The 24,428-nt window shown below is 44.7% G+C and overlaps 1 protein-coding gene and 1 pseudogene across 2 annotated transcripts in view; one reads left to right on the top strand and one right to left on the bottom strand.

The window, feature by feature from the left end:
• The window catches only part of GRIA3 (glutamate ionotropic receptor AMPA type subunit 3), a 213,384-nt gene that overhangs the window by 12,631 nt on the left and 176,325 nt on the right, over window positions 1–24,428 (bottom strand). The gene's annotated exons all lie outside the window — the stretch shown is intronic.
• LOC309334017 (mothers against decapentaplegic homolog 3 pseudogene) lies at window positions 5,024–9,138 on the top strand (annotated as a pseudogene). Its single transcript has one exon. The product of its transcript is annotated as a mothers against decapentaplegic homolog 3 pseudogene (transcript).

The following is a 24,428-nucleotide window of genomic DNA, read 5'->3' as shown; positions in this document are numbered from 1 at the left end:
GAACTGCTGTGGATATAGTTTATCTTGGTTTCAGTAAGACCTTTGATTTGGATTTGTGGCTAGTTGACTGCCTGAACCCAAAGAGTACTCATTAATGGTCCCTCATCCTGGAAAAAAGTGACAAGCAAGATGCTGTAGGGTTCTGTCCTGGGCCCGTTGTTGTTCACCGTCTTTATAAATAACTTGGATGAAGGAACCGAGAGAATGCTCTTCAATTTTGCAGATGACAACAAACTAGGATGGGTAGCTAATGCCACAGAAGACAGAATCAGAATTCATAATGACTTTAACAGATTGCAGAACTGGGTGAACTGAACTTCACTGGGTGAAAATGAATTTCAATAGGTATAAATGTAAGGCTCTGCATTTAGGTAGGAAGAACCAGATGCATAAAAATAGGATGGGGGACATCTGGCTTACTGGCAGTAAATGTGAAAAATATCTAGGGGTCTTGGTGGACCACAAGGTTAATGTGAGTCAACAGTGTCATGTAGCAGCAAAAAAGGATAATACCGGCTGCATCAACTGAATTATTGTGTCCAAATCAAGGGAAGTAACTGTACCACTCTATTCTGCCTTGGTCAGAGCACACCTGGAATACTGTGTCTAATTCTGGGCACCACAGTTTAAGAAGGATAATGACAAGCTGGAATGTATGCAGAGGAGGGTGACCAAGATGGTCAATGGTCTGGAAACTGAGCCTTAATAGGAGGGCTTGAAGGAGCTGGGTACGTTTAGCCTGGAAAAGAGGAGACCGAGAAGAGATATGATAAAGGTAAAGGGACCCCTGACCATTAGGTCCAGTCGTGGCTGACTCTGGAGTTGTGGCACTCATCTTGCTTTATTGGCCGAGAGAGCCGGCGTACAACTTCTGGGTCATGTGGCCAGCATGACTAAGCCGCTTCTGGTGAACCAGAGCAGCCGCACAGAGGGTAGGACTGGAGGGTAGGACTCAAACCAATGGCTTCAAGTTACAAGAAAGGAGATCCCAACTAAACATTCAGAAAAAACTTTCTGACAGTAAGAGCTGTTCTGCAGTGGAATGGTCTCCCTTGGGAGGTGGTGGACTCTCCTTCCTTGGAGGTTTTTAAGCAGAGGTTGGATGGCCACCTGTCATGGATGCTTTAGTTGAGAGTCCTGTATTGCAGGGGTTGGAATAGATCAGTGTTTCCCAACCTTGGGTCTACAGCTGCTTTTGGACTACAACTCCCATCATCCCTAGCTACCAATACCAGTGGTCAGGGATGGTGGGGAATGTAGTCCGAAAACAGCTAGAGACCAAAGGTTGGGAAACACTGGACTAGATGACCCTTTGGGTCCCTTCTATGATTCTATGACTGGATGGTGGTGGCTGTGAGGATTGAATTATTCTCACTCCGTGGTCCTGATGAACACACACACTCCACCACCAACGCTGTCATTAGGCTGAGGATGGACAATTCTATTGGACAGGGGTATGAGAGGTGCAAACAGACCTCTTATTCTCCACAATGCTCCAACGTGCTGTCTGTACATGCAAAGGATGGGGAAATGGCACCACAGGATCTTTGGACAAATTCTAAACATTATACCAGCAAACTTGCGTTTTCAACATGTCTGCCAGTCTATGTGAATGCAGAGGCTGTAAGTGTTTACCGGAGAGAGTATCAGCAGGAGATGAGGGGGGTTCTTGAATCTTCCCACATTTGTCCATTTGCTCATACAAGGGCATTCAGCCTGACAGATTTCTATCACTCTGAGATCCATTTCTGTGTACATCTGAGGGGAAAACAATTTCAAAACATTCAAGGGAGCGTTTGTAGGGGAGAACTGGTGGGTGTGGAAAGTGTTAACCACTAGGTGTTGCATCCAAAGTTAGTCATACTCAAGAGTAGACCCACGGAAGTTATTGGACAGGCTTAGCTTAGGTCTATTAAATCCAACTCATCTGCCACAAGCAGAACTTAACATTGTGTACACACCATACATTCAAAGCAACCCCCAAAAAGAATATTGAGAACTGTAATTTATTCTCACAGGATTCTTTGGGAAGAATCTTTAAGGAACTACACTTCCCAGGATCCTTTGCAGGGCAGCTTTAAATTTAAATTTACTGAGTTCTTGCAGCCAACCCAAACTGGATGAGAAACTTCATTCCCAAACGCAACTAATTGTTGGTAACTCTGATTGGCTCTGCCCCGAGATCTTCTGCAAATTTTCTGTCTCCAAAGGATGCTGATAGGATACCAGGTCATGAGGGGGAGTTTGGGGGAGGGTCCGGCAGAGGTTTTAGTAGCAGCTTTTGCCTCTGCCGACAGAGGTGCCTTCACAGAGGAGTGAGAGAAGTCGGGAGAAAGTTTGAGGCGCGAGACAGGTGTTGTAGCTGCAGCTGCAGCGCCCGCGCCCCTCTCGGCACTGTCCCATCTCCTAGCCGCGACTGGTCTTCGCTGCTATCCGGGTGCCTCTGGAATAAGAGAAACAGGCAAGTCACCCCTCCTGCTTCCTCTCGTTTTCCCGCTGCCGCTTGACAAGTCTCCCCATTTGCTTGTGGGTCCGACGCAGCCATGTCCCCCCCGTTCTTCGCTGCCTCCACCGTCAAACGCCTGCTGGCCTGGAAGACGTTTACTTTCAACGAGCAGGAAGGCAAGGTGTACGAGAATGCTGTCAAGACCTTGGTGAGGAAGACCCACGCCAGTAAGCAGCTGGGGGAGCTGGAGAAGGCTATCAGCACTCAGAATCCTGGCACCAAGTGCATCACCATCACCAGACCTCTGTTTGAACAGATGTATGCGTCCTGCGGAAATAACTTCCCGCACACTCTCTTCTGCCGGCTGTGGCGATGGCCAGAGGTGCAAAGCCACCATGATTTGCGTAGCATGGAGACGTGTGCAAATGCCTATAAAAAACTAAAATCTAAAGTCTGTGTGAATCCGTATCACTTTGAGAAAGTGGAAAAACCAGAGTGCGCCAGTGAGCCAGTATTCACATTGCTCCAGAGCTCCAGTGCTCCAGTGCGCCCGCCAATACAGCCAGAAGCTCCAGCTTCATATCCTCCATTGGAGGATCACAGCTACCATGCTCCAGGAAACTCTAACCTCCAGGCAAGCTTTGTCCCTGGAAGCAGCACCTCTGGCCCTGGAAGCAGCCCCTCTGGCCCTGGAAGCAGCACCTCTGGCCCTGGAAGCAGCACCTCTGGCCCTGGAAGCAGCACCTCTGGCCCTGGAAGCAGCACCTCTATCCCTGGAGGCAGCACCTCTATCCCTGGAATCAGCACCTTTGTCCCTGAAAGCAGCACCTCTGGCCCTGGAAGCAGCACCTCTGTCCCTGAAAGCAGCACCTCTGGCCCTGAAAGCAGCACCTCTGGCCCTGGAAGCAGCACCTTTGTCCCTGAAAGCAGCACCTTTCTCCCTGGAAGCAGCCCCTCTGGCCCTGGTAGCAGCACCTCTGGCCCTGGGAGCAACACCTCTGTCCCTGAAAGCAACACCTCTGGCCCTGAAAGCAGCAACTTTTTCCCTGATATCAGCCTCATTTTCCCTGAATTCAGCACCTTTTTCCCTGGAAGCAGCACCTCTGTCCCTGAAAGCATCACCTCTGGCCCTGAAAGCATCACCTCTGGCCCTGAAAGCATCACCTCTGGCCCTGAAAGCATCACCTCTGGCCCTGAAAGCAGCACCTCTGGCCCTGAAAGCAGCAACTTTTTCCCTGATATCAGCCTCATTTTCCCTGAATTCAGCACCTTTTTCTCTGAAAGCAGCACCTCTGTCCCTGAAAGCAGCACGTTTGTCCCTGAAAGCAGCACCTCTGGCCCTGAAAGCAGCACCTCTGGCCCTGGAAGCAGCACCTCTGGCCCTGGAAGCAGCACCTCTGGCCCTGGAAGCAGCACATCTGGACCTGGAAGCAGCACCTCTGTCTCTGAAAGCAGCAACTTTTTCCCTGATATCAGCCTCATTTTCCCTGATTTCAGCACCTTTTCCCCTGAAAGCAGCACCTTTTTCCTTGAAAGCAGCACCTTTCCCCCTGAAAGCAGCACCCATGTCCCTGGAAGCAGCACCTTTGTCCCTGAAAGCAGCACCTCTGTCCCTGGAAGAAGCACCCATGTCCCTGGAAGCAGCACCTCTGTCCCTGTCCCTGGAAGCAGCACCTCTGTCCCTGGAAGCAGCACCCATGTCCCTGGAAGCAGCACCTTTTTCCCTGAAAGCAGCACCTTTTTCCCTGGAAGAAGCACCTCTGTCCCTGGAAGCAGCACCTTTTACCCTGGAAGCAGCACCTTTGTCCCTGTCCCTGGAAGCAGCACCTTTGTCCCTATCCCTGGAAGCAGCACCTTTGTCCCTATCCCTGGAAGCAGCACCTTTGTCCCTGTCCCCGGAAGCAGCACCTCTGTCCCTGGAAGAAGCAGCACCTTTGTCCCTGCTGGAAGCAGCACCTCTGTCTCTGGAAGAAGCAGCACCTCTGACCCTGGAAGCAGCACCCATGTCCCTGGAAGCAGCACCTTATACCCTGGAAGCAGCACCTTTGTCCCTGTCCCTGGAAGCAGCACCTTTTACCCTGGAAGCAGCACCTTTGTCCCTGTCCCTGGAAGCAGCACCTTTGTCCCTGTCCCTGGAAGCAGCACCTTTGTCCCTGGAAGAAGCAGTATCTTTGTCCCTGGAAGAAGCAGCATCTTTGTCCCTGCTGGAAGCAGCACCTCTGTCTCTGGAAGAAGCAGCACCTCTGTCCCTGGAAGTAGCAGCATCTTTGTCCCTGCTGGAAGCAGCACCTCTGTCTCTGGAAGAAGCAGCACCTCTGTCCCTGGAAGTAGCAGCACCTTTGTCCCTGTCCCTGGAAGCAGCACCTCTGTCTCTGGAAGAAGCAGCACCTCTGTCCCTGGAAGTAGCAGCATCTTTGTCCCTGCTGGAAGCAGCACCTCTGTCTCTGGAAGAAGTAGCACCTCTGTCCCTGGAAGTAGCAGCACCTCTGTCCCTGGAAGTAGCAGCACCTCTGTCCCTGGAAGCAGCACCTCTGGCCCTGGAAGTAGCAGCACCTCTGTCCCTGGAAGTAGCAGCACCTCTGTCCCTGGAAGCAGCACCTCTGCCCCTAAAATGAGAACCTCTGTCCCTAAAAAGAGCACCTCTAAAAGCAGCACCTCTGTCCGTAAAAGCAGCACCTTTGTAGAAACACCATCCACTGTGCTTCCTTGTCGTCCTGAGAGTACAGCCGCCAGCACTAGTAGTAGTAGCCAGCAGGAAACACCTGAAGCTCCGGTGATCCCTGGACCCAGTAATGTGAACATCAAGCCCGTCCCGTACTCTGAACCAGCCTTTTGGTGTTCCATCACCTACTACGAGCTCGGCCAACGGGTTGGGGAGAGCTTCCATGCTTACCAGCACTCCGTGATTGTAGATGGCGGTACCGACCCTATCAATTCTGAACGTTTCTGCTTAGGCCAGCAGACCAATATCCACCGTGATTCTGAGGTGGAGCAAGCCAGAATGTACATCAGGGAAGGAGTGAGACTCTGCTATGAAGATGGGGACGTGTCTCTGGAGTGCCTTAGCAAGACTCCCGTTTTTGTCCAGTCTCTCATGTGTAACCAGCGCTATGGAGTGCTTCCGAACACTGTTATCAAGATTCCAAAAGAATGCAACTTGAAAATTTTCCGTAAGGATGTATTTGGTGAAAGTTTGTCCAAGGCTGCAACCCGGGGCTTTGAAGCGGTCTACCAGCTGATGAAGATGTGCATCATCCGAATGAGCTTCGTCAAGCCCTGGGGACTTGAACACAAGCGGCAGACACTCGAGAGTGTTCCCTGCTGGATTGAGATCCATCTGAATGGCCCCTTGCAGTGGTTGGACAAGGTCTTGAAGCAGCTTAGTTCTCCAACCACCTGATGTTCCAGCAAGTATTAAAGAAGTTAGAAGCAGAAGCCAAGACCAGGAAATGGAATTCGTTTCACTCCTGGCAGAGAGAAACCTAAGTTATAATCAGTATCATTAGGCTCATTTCTATCTTGCTTTTTTGGTTGTTTTTTTTCTGGACCGAAATAGAAGTAATAGATTTAAAACAGTAGATATATAAAAAAATCTATTTGAAATGTAAATATATTTAATATGTCTAGCTCAGTACTAAGCACTTGGCCACAGGCAGATGTCCTTTGCATCTGCTGTGATGATACCAGCTTTCACTTATGCATCGAGAAGCTCGCTGGATGGGCTGCCAAACAGGGGATACCCGGGAGCAAATGTAGTGGGAATCCCTTAATGTTGCAGAATAATGGGACAAGGTGTTTAAGGAGATTTCTCTAACAGCAGATAAAACTCTTTTCTCATCTCTGCATCTGGTGCCTTAAATACCTTAAAAACAAGGAACTCACCCCTTGCCTTTCGATGGCAGCAATAATGTACGTTACGTTTTGAAAAATATTGAGTTAGTCAGTTTGGACCATTGGTCCTCAAGCATCTGGCAAGAAAAAAAAAATCCCCATAAACTGCAAGTCTCTAGGGGTTCTAGTAAAAAAGGTAGGCTTTTTGTAATAAGCTAGACTTTTTGATTTCATATTATTTATGAATAAGGTTCTTCAAGCCTATGCTTAAGTATGGTTACATGAAAATACAATTGACAAAATTTAGCACTTATGCTGTTTGATTTAATAATATTTTTCTTATTCTTATTATTTCTAATCAATGGTGCACACATAAGAAAGAAAATGGTGCACACATAAGAAAGAAAGTAAATTAATATTTTTGTTTGGTTATTTTTGAGTTCAAAAGTATTGCTAATGAATGCAGAATTTTTTTTAAGGCTGTGTAGTAAAAATGACAGGCTTTTTGCAATGCTGTCTGATTTCATTTTGTCTATGAATATACAGTCTATGCTAAAGTATGGGTTACATGAAATTACAACCAACAAGATTTAACAGACTCATGCTATTTGATTTTCCCCTTACTCTTATTAGAGCTCTATTAATTTTTGATATATTCATTATATTTTACTCTTATATTTCTGTTCATGTGGTGCAGACACAAGAAAGCAAGCAAATTAAGATTAGCATCTTTGCTTGAGCCACCTCTTGAGTTCAGCATATTGCTAATTACTGTAGGATTTTCTTTTTCAAATATGTGCAAGTACTTGTTAAGTACAGCAAAATATTGCTAAGATTTATGTTCCATGTCTGCACTGATCCTGCATGATGATTTTTTTCTCTCCCCCCCCCCTATTTTTCCTTCTGTTAGCTTTGAAAGTTCAATAAACAAAAAGTTCAATAAAACAAAAAGTTCAATAAACAAAAGGTCTCAGGCTCAATCTTTGGCATCTATAGCTAAAAGGATCAGATAGCAGATGATGGGGAAAACCTTCATTTGAGATCCTAAAAAGAGTAATAGAAACATAGATTTGTAGGGTTGGAAGGGACACCGAGGGTCATCTAGTCCAACCCCCTGCAATGCAGGAATTTCAGCTAACGCATCCATGGCCATCCAAACCTCTGCTTAAAAACTTACAAGGAAGGAGAGTCATTGCCAGTCAGAGTGGACAAAACTGAGCTAGGTAAAGAGAGTTCTAAGGCAAAGTGCTGGGGTGGGTCAAGATCAAAAGCAAATAAAAACATTGTTGGGTCAACTCTTGCCTTACTTTTCAGACTAAGAAATAAATTACTGACCAAATCTGGGCTAGAGAAACAATGGCCAGCTGGGGTCCCAGCTTGAGTTAGGAAATTAAAAGGAAGTTTGTATGTAAGGTGCTTCTCCCTGGAGTTTTGTGGAACAGACAGACTTATTAAAATACATTTAAAATATCTAAAGTGCCAAGACAGACACATGAAGTACAAACTGTACATAGTGACACATCTGTGCAATTCCATTTGCCACAGCAGTGAGATTTAATTGGGGAGAGGCTGTATCCTTGGTGTTAAGTGCTCCTGAATAACATGTTTCCAAACAGTGCATTTAGATATTCTTTCTCTCATTAAGGCGTTGAGGACTCTTGTACAATGGGCAAACATTTTCATCTCTGATGAAGTGCAGTTTCAAATCTACAGAAGTGTATGAAAATTAAAGCAATGATTCTCCCATTCATCTCTCAGGATGTTGATGTCTGCTGAAGCTAAACGAATGTTTTAAGATATTCCTTTGCAGAATATATGTTCCACCAAGCCAAATGCATTCAGCCAGCCCTGCCCTGTAAAGCCCTCCTTTATTTTGCAGTCCCAGAAAAGCAACAAAAAGAGAGAGGTCCTCAGTGGACTGTCAAGCATCACTGTTGAATTGCAGAAGATGGCATGGTTGGGTGGCTGTGCTCACCTCGCTTCTGGTTGGCTGTGTCACTGCTGCTTACCATGATGTAACAGACTGAGGTTGAATCCTGATAAGACAGAAGTACTGTTTTGGAGGGACAGGGGGTGGGTGGTTGTGGGGGATTCCTTGGTCCTGAATGGGGTAACTGTGCCCCTGAAGGACCAAGTGCGCATCTGGTACACCCGCTCCATCTGGTACACAGGCTGAGACCCTACCTGCCTGCAGACTGTCTCGCCAGAGTGGTGCATGCTCTAGTTATCTCCCGCTTGGACAACTGCAATGCATTCTACATGGGGCTACCTTTGAAGGTGACCCAGAAACTGCAATTAATTCAGAATGCGGCAGCTAGACTGGTGACCGGGAGTGGCCGCCAGGACAACACCAGTCCTGAGAGATCTGCATTGGCTCCCAGTATGTTTCCGAGCACAATTCAAACTGTTGGTGCTGACCTCTAAAGCCCTAAATGGCCTCGGTCCTGTATACCTGAAGGAGCATCTCCACCCCCATCGTTCAGTCTGGACACTGAGATCCAGCACCGAGGGCCTTCTGGCGGTTCCCTCATTGCAAGGTTACAGGGAACCAGATAGAGGGCCTTCTCAGTAGTGGCGCCCGCCCTGTGGAACACCCTTCCTTCAGACGTGAAGGAAATAAGCAGCTATCTTCTCTTTAAAAGACATCTGAAGGCAGCCCTGTTCAGGGAAGTTTTTAATATTTAATGCTGTACTGTTTTTAACACTTGATTGGGAGCCGCCCAGAGTGGCTGGGGAAACTCAGCCAGATGGGTGGGGTATAAATAATAAATTATTATTATGATGATGTAGAGAGGGAAGGGGTGAGATGGCGGTGAGGTTGGCAGCTTGCAAATGTGCTGGCAGAGCCAATCTGCACCAACCTCAGGCCTTCCTCCCTTTCAGCAGGGTTACACCAACTGGAGGTCAAGCAATCACTGCCGCCCCACATGTTGTCCACTACTGCTGTTTAAGTATGTTGGTTTGAAAGCAGCAGCAATTCACATACATTTTGACAATGGAAACTGGTGTGCTTTGGGACTGGTAGGGCAAAAGGCAGGAAGGCTACAGCCAGTATTACGCAGAACCAGTTACTGCTGCTTCTGTTCCCATCCTCCTCCCTGCTGAGCTCTGCAAAGACAACACTGAGATTGAAGAGACTGAGGATGGCAGTCACTGCCAGCTCCTGGGCAGGTTTTAAGTAAGGAAGTCAGCAGGTGGAAGCTGGCTGAGGGCAGGCTGAGGATGGTGGTGCCTCATTCATCCCTATGGATCAGGCTTCGCTTCATTCTGGAGAGATTATCTGAACGTGTATCTCCACTCCTTGCTGAAAATGTGTAGGCTGATGTTAGATGGCACGAGCCGGCTTTGTGGATTTATAGAACAGATATTTCTTTATGCTGCAATTCATACTGACAATAGGCCCAATCCATGCAGATGTTGGCCAAGAGTAGCATATTCATGTCCTTTTCCTGAAGCCTGTTTTTCAGAGATGCAAGTTAAGTGCAGACATTCATCAGTATTCAGTCTCTTAAATAACACTCCTCTGACAGTCAGCTGAGTTGTAATCCCAATCTAAAAGCACACTTTTTTTTCCTATCAGGAGTGGGGAGCAATTTGCAGTTGCCTCTTTCATAACCTATGAAAATTAGCTGAAGTGTTAAATCTCATTGATGAGTTAGGAACTGTAGCATCACAGCATCACATCACAGCATTCTCTTCCATTTTCCATTAATATATTATTTTGTTTCTGTAATTAGTTTCCTTCTGAGCAATTGAAAACACTTCTTATTTACTTGCTTTCAAGTGTGCACATTTAGCCTTTGATCCCTGCTGTTCCCTTGATGGAATTTAATGCAGTTTTTCCGCCTTTTTCAGTGGAATTTACCCCCCACCCCCTACATGAGATGGTGCATTATGCTCAATTAAAATACATAATAAGGAAAACAGCAATGTGTGTGTACAATTTGATGAAGTCAGAAGTTATTTTGCAGATCTTTGCATTCCTATCTGTGTCCAGTGGCAGCATCTGGCTTGACAGGTGCTTCTTTAGATATTATATCTTTTATAAATGTAGCCCACACATATTAAATTCTACACTAACAATATCATAGGTGCTAATGCAACAATGCACAAGTTGTCTGATTAGGAAATTAACCCTGTTGCCAGGCATCTTCATGCTACTGGACATGATCCAGGCAAATACTTAGAACTTAGTTGTCTTAATTGGAGAATGAAATCAAAGGGACTGAGAAGTGCTTAACTATGGGTTGTACTCAGTGATTGCACAGCACATCAAATGAGTTTTTCAGTGGTGGTGGAGATATCAATACTGGCAGAGAAATCCAAATTTCTTTTGCTCTGGGCTGGGTCTTTGGGCAGCGGTGTTGTCCATCTAGCAGCAACGCTGACCTCTGACATCCTCCTGTCACCTGTGGAGTGATGCCAGCATTGTTCAAAAGGTGCAGAGATTCCCCTTCTGCCCGCAGATGTGCTGTCAGAGATTCACCAGGCAGCAGGCAGTAGAAAGCCTGAAAAGAGGATGTTCCAAGGGTAAGTTGGGGTTGAGCTAGTCTGGGATCCATTGGATCCCAAGCCAGTGCTGCTGCTATCATGTCTTGGCTTTGGACCTATGGCTGTGCCAGCTCCAGGTCAGAGCATCAATAAGTCTGTCCTTCACCTTCCACTCTGGCTGCCACTCTCTGTAAAAGACCCTCTGGGCTACGTGGGCGGTTATGACTGCTTCCTAAATCATGAGATTTCTTGGAAAAAATTATCATCAGCTGTCCCATTCTTTTAAATACACTTTCTGAAGGGGGGGGAGCACTTTTCTCCAGTGAGTTCCACAATCTGTCTCTAACTTTCCCCTCTTGAATGGTTTGCTTAGAGATGGTCTGGAGATACTTAATAAAGTTCTACAGCTGAAGCAGCTTTGGATTTGTATGCTGTCTTGGGAAGCCACATGAAAGCTGCTCTGAGATCCAGGGAGTAAGGTCTAAGTAAAGTAAAGTAAAGTGAAAACACTTATGGGATTTAGTTTACTTACACTGTGATAAACATCCTAATCAATCTCTTGAAGCCTTCCCCATGAGTTTCTGAGTCTTGGGTTGTCCAAGGACTTCTTCACACTTGACATCTTCTACACAGAAGCTCAATCCATTCTGGGATAGATGAGCAGTGGTTCAAGATCTTCATGAAATACATGGGAGATTCTTGCAACAAAACCAGACCAATCTCATGATAGAAATGCAAATAGGTTGAGCGCATGAGCTTCACTCAACTTGTCTTCAGGGATCAGTGAATTAAAATGGTGGTTGTTTGCCTATTAAGCTAGGTGTTCCCTTTTCTCCTTGTAGCCCTATCAATATTCAGCTCTGTGTTCCAGGATGTGTATGAAGCCAGTTGGGAATATGGCTTAGATTGAGCCCAAGTCCTTCCAGACACAACAGTTGGACAACCTTGGTTTCCTCTTCGGTATGCAGTTCCTTAAATTTTCAGCAGCAAGTTTTCCAGGAGGGGGAGGGGGAGAACAACTACAGGAAGAGTGAACCAGAAGGCACCATAATGTTGGTTCCAGGCTGCAAAATGCTCTCAATGGGTCCTTCTTCTTGCAATTGTCACTTGGTATTTTGTCCAATCTCTACCACTGATGAGAGATAAAAGTTAGAGGAGTAAGGAGTCAATCGAAGCTGCTGTTACTTTGGCTCACTCCAGTCGCTGGCTGACCCTCTTCCTCAGAGCAGGTGGAAATGGCAAGAGCAGCAGCAACAGGGCCCAGACTGCTCTGGTGATCACCGCTGGCCCTTGGTAGGTCCAATGGTCCTTGACATCTGTCCTGGCACACACAGAAGTTTTCATGTTGATCCTCAGAATTTTGACATGTGAATATCTTGTGAATGCTGCAACTGTACTCCACCCCTTTCCGTTTTTAAATTGCATGCAGTTTTGATGAATTAATTTCTGCCAGGGAACTGCAACCAATCCCAGGTCTCTCATGAGTTCACATAAGATCATCCCATTTTGTCCAGCATTCTGCTCTTACAGTGGCAACCAGATGCCTATAGGAAGCCCAAAAGCAGGACCTGAATTCAACAGCACTTACTTTACCTTGCTGATTCACCTGCTTAATGCATTCACCAATCTATTGGATTAATGCACCTATTTCTCAATACATGCTTGTTCCACCAATGCATTACCTTTATTTATTGACTAACGTTTCACTAATGTTTACAGGTATGTCTTAAAAATGTCACATATGATAATCTCATAAAGAAGAAGAAAGTAAAAAATAAGGGGTAACTCCATCTTGCATCCCTTCTTCAAAGATGGAGGAAAATCACCTGTTCAGGTCTGATCTTTGTGCTTGAACTTCATGCCCGTCACTTGGACTTGATTTGCTAGCGAAATTGTTCTGTGTCTTCCATCACATGTCTTTTATTTCCCAGCCCTTTATTGTCTGCCTCTGTTTGGCTCTTGGAGAGAGATAATTGGGCAAATGATCGACATCAAGTCATTTGTTAAAAAAGAAGTGTGCTTGTTTTATCTGAGCAAATAATTATCTGGGAAAGTGCTTGAATCTTGCTTTTTCTTTTTCTTTTTACAAGACCTAGTACTCAGATATTGTCAGAATACTGTCAAATAGTTCAAGGTCTGTTAAGGTATGTTGGCAAATTACATTAATAACTTGCAAGGACTTCTCTTTCTTTCCCCCATGTCCGCTGGAAATTCTGAGATGTCAAGGTAGGTTTTCACTGGTCTGTTTAGATGCCACTGGGGCTACAGCAGAAATGACAAAGGCATATATGGGAGTGCACACAGGTCTCTCCTATGCACATACACAATTCTGTAGCACTGTCTAAACCACAATCAGTCCACCAAGCATTGTGCCTATGCAACCTGCATCAATAATAGCAGATGATCTATCAGAGTGCCATACACTTCTCTCTGATACAGCATTTATTTTTTCAATACTGGGTTGGAAAAATCAGCTAGTTGCATTGTTTTTAGGAACACAGGAAGTGGCCTTATACTGATTCAAACCATTGTCTGCACTGCATTGTCTACCCTGATTGGCAGTAGCTTTCTAGGGTTTCACATAGAGGTATCTCCCAGCCTTATCTGCAGGTGTTGAGGACTGACCGTGGGAGCTTCTACAGTGGTACCTTGGGTTACAGATGCTTCAGGTTACAGACTCCGCTAACCCAGAAATAGTACCTCGGGTTAAGAACTTTGCTGCAGGATGAGAACAGAAATCGTGTGGCGGTAGCGGGAGGCCCCATTAGCTAAAGTGTTGCTTCAGGTTAAGAACAGTTTCAGGTTAAGAACGGACCTCCAGAACGAATTAAGTTCTTAACTGGAGGTACCACTTTATATGCAAAACAGATACTCTAGTGGTGAGCTGTGATCTTTCCCTAGCAGCTGCAGAGGCCAACCACTGCAGGCAACTGAAGCACAGTTTGGTCTCACTGTAGCAAACTACCACTTGGTGAAATTGTTGCCTGCATTCAGTCCCCAAACAAACTAAGCAAAAATCCTTCCTCTGAAAAATATTCTCATAAAGGAAAATAAAATGTGCTTCATCTCACTGTATCATTAAACAATAAGATACATGGCATGCCATCCCAGGCATGTCTACTCAGAAGTGAGCCCCACTGAGTTTAATGGGACTTATTAATATAAGTTTGCTAAGGACTGAAGCTTCTAAGCACATTCTTATTTCAAATTAAAAAGTAATGCAAATCAAACACCTTTTGTAGCAGGGATAATTATCCTAACATGAATGCCAAACCACGGTGAACAAAATGGAACAAAGCTGAAAATCAGAACCCTGGTATCTAGAGAAGTGAAGTATGGCATTTGGCATGCAATGCTACTTACCGTATTTCTTCACTATTCTAAGAGAATGTTTACATGTTAACTTTTCATCCACAGGAGTAAGGTAATCTGTGATTCAAGAGTTCACAGATATCACTGACTTCTCTAGGGCCTTTGGTTAAGACTGTGAATCAAGAGAGAATGCAATCTTCTACTAAAGCCTTGATAGCCATGTACAATGAGCATTGGTACTCACCTGTGAATACTGACAATCCCAGATGAATTTTGGGAATGTCCAGTAATAGATATATCCCCACCCCTCAAAACACACACACTCTGGGGGCATTCACCACAATAATGATTTAGCTGAGCTTCAACATTCACTTTGCATCTCTTGAGTTTTAGGATATTTACACAATTTGCTTGAGATTGTCAACATACAAACGGTATATTGGAATTCATTCTTGAGGAAGCATCAGTTCAATATACATAGGGACACAGGAAGAGCCAGCTGGAGCGGGCCAATGGGTAAATGGATTAAAAAAAAACACACAGGTGGGAGGAAATGACCCTACTGTGAGTGTCTACTATAGACTTCCAAGCCAGACTGAAGACTTGGATGATGCCTTCCTAGAGCAGGTTACCAAGCATTCCAAAGGGAGAGATCTAATAGCCATGGAGGACTTCAGCTACCCTATATCTGCAGGAATTCTAACTCACTCTGTCAATAATGTAAGCTCCAGAAAATTCCTGAATTGCCTCACTGGCAATTTCCCAAAAGGTGGAAGAAGCAACAAGGGGATCATCTGTTGGTGCATTGCCAAAATAAACTTGAAACGAGCCTTGAAGTGCATCCCTGAGGCACCCTTAAAACATCTGCTTAGCAACAAGAATTCTCCCCAGCAACAGGTGTCTTAGGGCATTCTGGAGAAATGTAGTTAAGTGTGAGGCAGTCAGTGTTGGTCAGTGTGGCCGTCAGAATATGTGAAAGTCTGTGAGCCTGTCTCTCTGGCTGAATGGCTGAAGGGAGCAGAGTATATAGTTCTGTTTCTTATTTTATATTTAGACCGGTAGTATTATGCAACTTGTAATGTAAATAATAAAGACTTTAGAGAAGAACTGGATGGGTGATGTGGTTATTCCTGTCACAGACATTCACCAAGAGAGGGCTGGAATGCTGCTGCTGTGAAGATGCAGGAAGACTTTCTGAGGAGCTTTGCTGAGACAGAGAAAAGGAACCCCTAAGTGTTGGTGCTCATGCACTAACATCATCTGTCTTGGGCCTGGTCCTCACCAACAGGGAAGAACTGATTGACGAAGGGAACCTTGGGAGGAAGTATTCATGTCCTTTTGGGTTTCATGATACAGAGACAAGGGAAAGGCGGGAAGCTGAGTGTAGTTGGACATGCATTCTGGACTTTAAGAAGGCCGATTTCAATAAGCCGAAGGAACTACTGGGTTGAGATCCCATGGTCAGAAATACTCAAAAGAAGTGAGTCCAAGATACATGATAGTTTCTTAAAGGTGGAAAATTGAAGGCACAAATGCAGACAATTGCAACAGGAGAGAGAAGTGGGAAGCATTTAAAGAAACTGGTGTGGCATGGTTGGCCAATTGGTGTCAAAGAAGGATAGAACTTTTTTTATGTATGCTACAGCAGCAGCAAGAATACTCATCGCAAAACACTGGAAGACACAAGATCTACCCACCCTGGAAGAATGGCAGATACAAGTAATAGACTATATGGAACTGGCAGAAATGACCGGCAGAATCCGAGATCAAGGAGAAGAGTTGGTGGAAGAAGATTGGAAGAAGTTTAAAGTTTATCTACAAAATCATTGTAAAATCTACGAGTGCTAAGGGCAGTGTAGATGAAATGATGGGGTTCTAGTGATTAAGATAAGTAAGAGTATAAGGGGAAAGATAAAGGATGAAAACGAATATGAATGAGCTTGCTGAAAAAACTTTTAAAGTGGAATACAAGAAGGGAAGGCGGGAGGAAGTAAGGAAAATAAGGTTTTGAAGACTACTGAAATGAACCAGAGTTTTCTTTTTAATTTTTTTATTACTATGTTGAATCCTTTTTATGTTTTCTTCTTTTTTTCTTTTTATGATTCTTGATGTTGTTTGCATTTCTGATGTCTGTTGTTTGTTGTTTCGGAGTTTTTTTTTACCTTTTGTAAAACTTAATAAATATCATTTAAAAAAAAATAAAGAAACTGGTGTGGCTGCATAAGGAGCTTACAAATGAGCTAAGATCTAAGAATGACATGTATAAGAAAGGGAAGAAAAGGGAAAGATTATCACTGGTCAACGACAAATTTGTTGTGTGCGTTTTTTCAGATGATTTAGGACGAATCTGATGCGCTGAATCAAAAAATCACATTGGTTTTGCTCAAGCAGGTCAAGTTTTTGAGTTATGGCCACATGTCGTTTTTTTACGTTTTTGTTCACATGTACGCTTGTGTGGAGCATCTTAGAAGCAGTTGGTGGGGGTAAAATGCCATGTCGAATAATTGTTTTGATTGGAAATGATTATTTTAATGACAAGTAGTATTCAGGTCCGATAGTTCTGGGTGTTTATGTCGAAAAGGGATCAGTTTGAAGTTAAAAAACCTCGAAATCTTCCATAAATTGGTGCGGCTGGGATCAACAGAAAGAACCGGAGCAGCCTCAAGTATCCTGATCTTCAATCAGCACGTCGTCCTGTAGCTCATTGTGATGAAATTCCAGTGCCTATCTTCGGAGAACTTCCTGACATTAGTGACAAAGATGCGTCTAGTGTTGAAGGACATGAAGAAGAAGAAGTGGTTCTTGAAGATGATGCTCCACATCCATTTTCCCAAAAGGAGTTGAATGATCTAGTTCGCAACCTCAGCTTGTCAAAGGACTCTGTTGGCATCCAGATTGAAAGAAAAAACCTACTCTCTGACAGTGCTCGCACCAGCTTCTTCCACAACAGGCATCAAGAGTACCTCCGTTTTTTCTCAGAAGAGAAGGACTTGGTGTACTGTGCAGATATTGCGCAGCTTCTGCTCAAGCTTGGAGTGCCACAGCATGAACCCAAAGATTGGAGACTGTTCATTGATAGCAGCAAGCGATCATTGAAATGTGTTCTGCTACACAACGGCAACCAGTTTGCCTCTATAACCAGTTTGCTCACTCGAGTACACTGAAGGAGAACTATGAAGCGGTGAAGTATGTGCTGGAGAAAATTGGTTATGATCAGCATAAGTGGTTTATTTGTGTTGACCTGAAGATGGTGAACTTTTTCTTGGGACAACAGTCTGGCTTCACCAAGTACCCATGTTTTCTGTGCATGTGGGATAGTAGGGACCGTGCTCAGCATTACACGAAGAAGGACTGGCCTGTGCGGGAGGAATTGGTGCCTTGCAGAAAAAGGAACGTCATCAACGACTCTCTGGTGGACAGAGACAGAATACTCTTCCCACCGCTGCACATCAAGCTCAGCTTAATCGAGCAGTTCGCCAAGGCTCTGGACAAGGATGGTGACTGCTTCACTTACTTGTGCCAGGCTTTTCCAGGATTGACCATGGAGAAGTTGAAAGCTGGCATATTTGATGGTCCTCAGATCCGTCAGCTCATCAGAGATCCAGAGTTCGGAAACTCAATGAACGAAGTGGAACTGGAAGCGTGGAAGGCATTTGTTCTGGTAGTGAAGAACTTTCTTGGCAACAATAAGGCCACAAACTACGCAGAACTTGTCAACAACATGCTGACTGCTTTCAGAAACCTGTGCTGCAACATGAGCGTCAAGATGCACTACCTGTTTTCACATATGGACCGGTTTCCTGAGAACCTGGGTTCAATGAGTGATGTGCAGTGGGAGAGATTCCATCAGGACATGAAAGAGATGGAGACCAGGTATCAGGGTCGCTGGGACACAGTCATGATGGCTGACTACTGTTGGACTCTGAAGAGAGACCTCCCTGCCGCTGAGCATTCCAGGAGTTCCAAGAAACAGAAGTTCAAGCCCTGAAGTTTGAAAAATGGTGAAGCAACATGCAATTTACGTGTACTTACCTTTGTCAATGCCCACCATTCAGTTTACAGTAAACCTGACCTGATGGAGAGAAATGGATGCCATTTCCTGATTCAGCAGTGCAAAAATACCCTAAATCAGTTGTAGAAATCTAGACAACATTCAAAAAGTAAAAAATTGTTATCCAGTGTTATACACAAATGAAGGAAGAGTATACATGAAGAGCCAACAGTTGCAGGGAGAAGGTCATGTGAGCAAAAGCACAGAATCAGCTCACACCTGCAAGAAGGGTAAAAATAATTTAAAAAGGGTTCTTTTGTGATGTTTTAAGCAAGAGGAAGAACAAGCAAGTAGTGGGTCCTCTGCAAGGAGAAGACAGAGAAATATTGTTGGGTGACAGAAAGAAGGCGGAACTGCTCAGCACCCATTCTGCCTCTGACCCAAAAGGAAAGCTGTGTCCAACTTAGTGATAACAGAATAAACAAAGGAAGGAGGGAGCAGAAACCCAAGATAGGAAAAGAGGTGGTAAGAGAACACCTAGTTACTTTAAATGAATTCAGATCTACAGGGCCTGATGAGCAGCACCTAAGGTTACTAAGGGAGCCTGCAGCTTTAATCTCAGGGCCTTTGTCTATAATATTTGAGAATTCCTGGAGAACAGGTGAGGTCCCTGCAGACTGGAGGTCAAATGTTGCCTGATAGGTCTTATTCTTCATGAATTTATCTAATCCTCTTTTTAAGCCTTCCATGTTGCCTGAGACTATAAATATCTACTACCTGATCTTTTTACTAGAGACAGAAAGAACTGAACCTAGGACCTCCTGCTCTACAAATATCTGGTCCATGTGCTTTATGGTCCACCAACCCTCATTTTGCCCAGAAAGTCATTTTGGACAAATGTCCACCTGTCTTACACCTGATAACATAGCAGGTGTGGTCAGCAGTAGACATCATGGGGCCAAAATGGGTTTTGCAAGCTCCCAAATGTAGCTAATCATTGGGGTTTGCACCCACACAGCTTAATTCCAAGCCACGTGGGTGAAAATGGTCATCTGATGTCATTGGGATTGTCAGGTGACTGAGAGTTGGGCAGCCCTGCCAAACTTAGCCAGCAGGGGGTGGGGAAGAGAAGGACTGGTCTGGTGACCAAATCCAGTTCCCCATCATTGCATTAAATTATTCACCTCCAAAGGAAGGACAGGAGTCTGGCTTGGCCTAAGGCCCAGCAACCTTTTCACACTGACTTGAGCCAACTGCATGCAGGCTGCTGACATGTGCACATTCTGCTGTTTCACAGAGGTGTTCAGTAGAATCTCTGAGATCCTTCCACATTAGATTCCCTGAGCGTCAAATTTAACCAGACTGTCACTTTATTATTATCAATACATCACAACCATGAGAAGCACAGAGTGGGAGGAAATGTGTGGGTTAATAAATACTTATTTAAGGTCATAATAAGAACTTGGTATGAAAGATTAGTGTAGGTAGGTGCAAAATTACGAAGTGCCAAACCAGAGATGTAAAGGCGGAGGAAGCCTTGGAGCAGAGAAGGTAGGGGGCCTCCCATGAGGAAAAGTCAGAAAAACAGACCTGTCATTAAGCATGCATTTTCCCCTATTTTAAGCCCATTATGTGGAAACAGGTCCTGCTGATTTAACAGAATATCATGGTAGTTATCCAGCAAGGGCTCTGGCATGAATGCAGGAAGGTGTTTGTGTATGCTGGGATGTTTCATGTATTTATGCAATTCAATAGTTGTTATCATGAGATCATTTGTTTCTATGCTTTAGAGGAGGGGTTTTAAATATGGGTAATGGTGTCTACGTGACAGCAGGAAGAGGACCGAACTGGAAAAGCCAAGGCCATAAAATACCAGGGATTTGCATGGACCTCTTCTGTATAGGACCAATAGGGTTGCCTATAACTTTTCAGTTAAAATGAAATAACCTAAGTGAGTCATGCATGCCCATTATTTTCAGTGGACCTACTGTGGATAGGAGCAACACTGGGAAACTACCCAATATGTCTAGGTTTGGGAATGAGAATGTGGAATGCTGTTTTTAGCTCCTGTGCTCCTTACTTCAAACTTTTTGATTGCTTCTCTCTTTTCTGTGGCGTTATCATTTCCCACATTTGTTGCACAGTGCCTCAAGTTGGTTTTTGTTTTGTTTGTTTGTTTTTTTGAACAGGACAGCAGGATAGAAATATTTGGAATAAATAAATAGATCACATTAAGCACAGGAAGCTGTCTTACACAGAGTCATTCCACTGGCCCAAAAAGCTCATGTTTTGGCGGCAGCTTTCCAGGGTTTCAGGCAGGAATTATTCCCATCCCTGTCAGGAGATGCCAGGAATTAAACCAAGCACCTTTTGTATGCAAGGTGGACAGGATACTTTTTCATAAGGTATGCAGTGCTGATGTTCTTATTTTTTGAATCATCATCCTCAGGTGGTGGAAAATCTTGGGCCATTCCTTCCAAACCTTGGGCCATTTGTGGTATTTTATGAATTGTGACTTGCCATTATTTTCATTGATTATAATTTATTAAATTTTTATTGAAACTGTTTAATTACTATTTGCTGACATTTAACTTTACTGTTTACTTTTATATTCTAATGGATTATTGAATATTGCTGTCAGGGGCTCAGGAGCAGAGGCACAGGGGAGAGAGGAAATGGAGAGCGAAGGGGAAGAATCTGAGGGCAGCATAGGGGAGTATGACAGTGGCACGAGAGATTCCATGAGCTTCTCCAGCGAATCAGAAGATTCCCAGAGGGGGGCGCCGAGGGCCAGGGCCAGGGGGGTCCCAGGGGGGATGCACCAGAAGCAAGGGGCCAGCGGGGACTCCCAAAGCAGCAGCGGGAGATCAGGACCAGCTCCCCCACCAGAGCGTAGTGGGGGGGAAGAGTCCCATGTATCAGGGCCAGCGTCTCCTCCAGCAGGGAGAGAAGATGAGTCAGGGCTGACCACGCCTCTATCGGAGAGTGAGGGAACGGAGGGGAAGTCAGGTCCAGCTAGCCTCCCCGAAGGGGGAAGCAGTGACAGGAGCAGTGTAACGGTCAGGAGAAAGGTTGCCGGCTGGGCGCGCGCGCCAAGTTCGAATGTACAGGCGCGCGGGACAGCAGAAAACCTGGATTGGGAACCAGGTCCTAAAGCCCGCCGGAGGCAGGGGGAAGACTCAGGGGACTCAGCGTCAGAAGAGTCTAGAAAGGGCAAGACCCCAGCGGACAGGCGGACTCAGAGGAGGAAAGAGCAAAGGAAGAGGTGGAGCAAGGCTAGAGTCTTAAACTGGTGTCTGGGGGGAGGAGATTCAGACGGAGCTTCAGCGGTCTAGAGTTTGAGACGTAGAGCTGCGCGCCGTGGCTTTGAAATCGAAACTGAACTTCAATAAAGACTTTTGTATATAACAACGAACTGGCGTTGGTCCTTTGTGAGCTGGGACCTCGGGCAGCTCTGACAATTGCTTTATATGTTGTTTATTTTAAAGTTATGTTTTTATTACGACTTTTTTGTATTGGATCAGATTGTTATTAGGTATATGATCTTTGTTGTCTATTTTGTTGTTTCTTCAGCTTGTAAACCGCCTTGTGTGCAGTAATATAGAAAGGCGCTATGCAAATGAAAGTCAAATAATTTAAAAGAAGAAATTTAAGTTGTTCTGGAATTACCATGAAAATCCTGGGGCAACTGGTTTAAGAATGAATCTGGTAAGTGTGAATTATGATAGGAACATAGGAAGCTGTTTTATGAAAAGTCAGACTATTGACACACCTAGTTCAGATTTGTCTACACTGACTATTAGTGGCTCTCCTGGGTTTCAGAAAAAAATTCCTACCAGCCTGACATGGAGACACTAGGGACTGAACCCAGGACATTCTGCATGCAAAGCATGGATTCTATCACTGAGCTACAGCCCTCCCCTATATAGCTTAGACACTGAGGATATTAATGGGCAACTCCAGAGGATGGTAGTACCATTCAACATTTGCTGGGCTGCCAAGACCAGTCAGGAACCCACCACTTCAAAAGGACTAGTCACCTGGGAAGGTTGAAAGGAGAGCAAGAGAATTCTTGATCTGCTTGCCCTGTGTCTTGTAAAATCCTGAAGCCAACTCTGGAGCATTTCCTTGAAGGATGTGCAATTTTGGAGGTGGAGAGGGGAATATTGCTTGAACAAGTGCGGCTGAACTGTCTTATTTACAGTAGGGAATAAATGCTTTTAAAGTGTTGTACACAAAGACATTACTGTCTGCAATATTAAATGTTTATAAACTGTCACTTTAGAAAAAGAAGCTACTTTGAGCAGAAGCTATGGGCAGTGCCAAAAGATGTCTCCAAAACATTTGCCCAAGAGGGACCAAACAAAGAAAAAAGAAAATAAGAAAATTGGGGGAGGCCTATTTCTGTTTCTTTTTATATCAAAAAGCAACATGATGCCAGCCTTTAAGCAGTTTTAAAGGGCACCGTTAATTCTTTGATGAAAATGTGTACACATCTGGCACCAACAACTGGCTTGACCCATATTATATTCCCAGGTGACTTGGCCTGGATGATGGAGGTTTAGAGCTTCTGTGCTCAAAACAAACACACAATAATGCAAGCAAGCAAGCAAGCAAGCAAGCAAGCAAGCAAGCAAGCAAGCAAGCAAGCAAGCAAGCAAACAAACAAACAAACAAACAAGGGAGCAATTTGCTGGTTCAGAACAGGGAAATATAGGTTCTTATTTCCATTTCCATTTTATATAAAGGGTAAACAAGCACCAGATTAATGCTGAGAGCATTTGGCCAGCACAGATGGTCAAATTCAAAGAGCTCCTCCGAAGCACCCAAACACTTGGGCATTTCTACTGTTTTGTTTGTTTGTTTACTTCCCCTGCTTAACAGAAGTTCCTGCATAATTAATTCACTTAATTTATTGCCACAAGAAGTGGCGATGGTCACGACTGGACCTAATGGTCAGGGGTCCCTTTACCTTTACCTAATGTTTGTATGCAACTTTGCCTAACACATTTTTGCAATGCAATTTCCCCTAATATAATGTATTTTCATATGTCATTTTCACAAGTTATTGTTGTTGTTGTCGTTTAGTTGTGTCTGACTCTTCATGACCCCATGGACCAAAGCACGCCAAGTACATGCATTTTCACAAGTATGTGCACTTTAATCCAAAATTTGCCCCACTACTGTATATGAATTTTTGTACATACAGGTAACTCTCAGCTCCTGCTTGCTTAGCATGTGCAATTTGAATTTTACGTGTTTGAAAGCTGGCTGGCTAAAATCACACAAATTAGATGCATGGAAGGTGGAGAGCTAAAAAGCTCTTTTTGCACAGAGTCTTCCTGGCATGGAAATAACTTTTAAGCTCTGAAACTAGTTTACAAGGCTCTGGGAAGCTCTTGTATGGATTCTGGATGGGAGAGATCTCATAGGAACTTGGACAGCCCTCTAATATATTGAGAGCCTTGAGCAAACTCAGAGCCTGCTAACCAAGTCTGAGAGCATAAAAACCCTATACATTGCTTGGAGGGAGTAGGTAAGACCTGTCTGGTTCTCTGGCTCTGGGTAAGGCTTTTCATGAGGGGACAGTTTCAAGGGGGTGGCTTGTACTTTTGCATATAATTGCCATTCCTGGAATGTGACCCCTGCAAAAGATGTGAGCTGTATTGTATTACTTGGCTGGACAACCACACTACAAAACTAAGAGAAGTGCAAATTTCAAAGAAGGGCTGTGTTTTGGTTTGCACATTGCATTGGAAAATATGAATTAGATGGGTTCGCTTTGTACTGTGAACTGAACTGACTGAATCGAATCTCACCCAAATCCCTAACAACAAGTTCCCCAAACCTGACATAGAAAGAACGGATGGCAACCATGGATGAACTTTTCCAAAATAATGCCCTGATTGTGGAACATTTTCCCTAACATTATGGGGTGGTGGTGGTGTGTGTGTGTTTAGGACACATAGACTAACACTTTCTTTTCTGTCCAGGCATAGTGTCTAGATTTTGTTTTCCTTGCTGTGGATGTTCTTGCTGTGGATACAGTTTTGCTTTCTATATGGACCCTTGTTTTGTATGTTGGTTACGTCACATTCTTAGGTTTGACAGGTAAAGGTAAAGGTAAAGGGACCCCTGACCATTAGGTCCAGTCGTGGCCAACACTGGGGTTGCGGTGCTCAGCTCGCATTATTGGGCGAGGGAGCCGGTGTACAGCTTCCGGGTCATGTGGCCAGCATGTCTAAGCCACTTCTGGCGAACTAGAGCATTGCAGGGAAACACCGTTTACCTTCCCGCCAGAGCGGTACCTATTTATCTACTTGCACTTTGACGTGCTTTCGAACTGCCAGGTTGGCA

The sequence above is a fragment of the Podarcis erhardii genome (genome assembly GCF_964252035.2).
Source record: "Podarcis erhardii genome assembly, chromosome: Z".
NCBI classification, from domain to species: domain Eukaryota; kingdom Metazoa; phylum Chordata; class Lepidosauria; order Squamata; family Lacertidae; genus Podarcis; species Podarcis erhardii.
Note: the sequence above shows the minus strand (reverse complement) of the source record. Positions and strands in the feature narration are given on the sequence as shown.